Genomic DNA, 2,114 nt, shown 5'->3' with positions numbered 1-2,114 from the left:
GGCGAGTTTCATATTTATATTGTCTGTTTAACACCCTGGGCGTAAAAAGACAGTTCAGATATTTTGTCCATAATGTAAGATTGCACACATTACTGCACTCACTGTGCAGCTACAATGTGCGGACTATCTCAGAAGGTATAGAAGTAAGGTACATGGGAATATGGATGAGATACATCCAAGGAGGAACAATAAGAATGAAACACCAAGGGAAAAGAGTTCCTATTAAAAAGGTAATGAGACAGTGATACAGTCTCTCGCATTCTATCTTCAGTATGGACATCGAAGACACAGTCGCGAAAGTAAAAGAAATTCAGTAGTGGGATTAAAATTCAGGGTGAAAGGGTATCAATGATCAGATTCGCAGATGACATTGTATTCTCAGTGCAAGCGAAGAAGAAGTGCAGGAGACGTTGACCAGCCTTAAAGAGTACAGGTTGTGGACTGAGAGGAGCCGAAGCAAAATGAGAATAATGGGAAGCTGCAGAAATGAGATTAGCAAAAATCTTAATGTCAGAACTGGTGACCAAGAAATGAAAGCCGTGAAAGAATGTTGGTACTTAGAAGAGAAAAGCATATGATAGATGAAGAAAGGCAAATTTAACAAGCGGTTTACCATAAAGACATAAGGTACTTCTGGTCAAAAGGTGTCTAGTAGTCTAAAACGTCAGCATTAATTTGAGAAAGAAATTTCTGAGAATGTAAATTTTGAGCGCATGATTGTTTTGAAATAAATCGTAAGCGTTAGGGAAGCTGGAGAATAGAATCGAGGCATTTGAGAGCTGGTGCTATAGAAGGACGAAAGTCTGATGAAGCGATAAGATGGGGAATGAGAGGATTCTCCACCAAAGAGGCTTAGAAAGGAACATATGCCAAATTCTGACAAGAAAAAGGGGCCCAAAACTTGTAGGGCCTAAGACCTGTAGGGCCTAAAACCTGTAGGGGAAGATGTGTGGTGTATGGACTGCTCGCTTGGCATACCTGTATCTCACAATTGGCTATGCAAGCGGACTGACCCAAAGCGGTTGCATCAGCAGACGACTCATGCTCACTGAGTAGGTCATCACGGACCACCACGAGTGGATCTAGAGGCGCGAGTCCGACGGACCTCGTAGCTTCTATGGGGCACATGATTGCAAGTAGTCCCTCCAGTATTTCTATGCAGCACTGCATATAGGGTAGTGTAGCAGTGCACTATGCAAGTCTCTCCAGTAGTAGTGCAGTCAGGGTCTCATTCGAAATCTCGCCTCTGTATGGCACCATGCCTTTCGCCAGTAACGACGAGAGCCATCAGTGTCCGTAACCACCATCACCGGCATTTGATTTCTGCATTGGGAACGAGCAGGACTTGGGTATCGGCCATCGACCTTATCTTTGCACATCGTTTCTCTGTCAAGTAGACCTTGGGCTGTATCCTGTTACGCGACCAAGTGAATAGCAAACTTAATTTCAGCATTACGGCCTTCATCCTACTGGTGTACATTCACTGCTAAAACCGGAACTTTTGAAACTATTGCCAGTGATAACTTTTTCCAAAGAGGAGCTTTTGGTCAAAGCTTTTATTAAGAAAAGTTCTACATTATTTACCTGGGCTGTTATCAATGCGCCTCAACCGGCGCAAGACAAGTCTGTGGTATCGTCCAGAGATCGTCCACAGACGTTAGCGAGGGCTCGCTACAATCCGCATCAGCGTATGGAAGACACTCCAGAAGACGCGTCCTCCCTCTCAGTACAGAAGCAACCTCACATCAAGGTCAAATCCAGTGGACAGGACGCAGTTTGAGACCTCAGCTACGGCAGTCAACGTTATCGTATAGAACAGTCACAGAGCAAGTTCCTGGTGAAATGTTTTGGCGTAAATGTTACATTTTGTACTGCAGGAGAACATCTGTACATCAAGTGATGCTGTCATAGTTAGTGACGGCTGTAGATTATCCAGCAGTGCTGTGGCAAAGAAGTGAGTCAAATTTAAATAAATCTTTATTCACTAATGTGATAATGTGTACTAACATAATGAGTCCTAGTTTGATCCTACTCAGAGAGCAGTCAAAGAACCCACAGTTATGACCACACGGAAGTGGTTTCTTCAGTACAAAACAATGTCTGCTGCCGATGAG

Source organism: Schistocerca gregaria, chromosome 7 (genome assembly GCF_023897955.1).
Source record: "Schistocerca gregaria isolate iqSchGreg1 chromosome 7, iqSchGreg1.2, whole genome shotgun sequence".
NCBI lineage: Eukaryota > Metazoa > Arthropoda > Insecta > Orthoptera > Acrididae > Schistocerca > Schistocerca gregaria.
The sequence above is the reverse complement of the archived record's forward strand: the minus strand, read 5'-3'. Positions refer to the sequence as shown.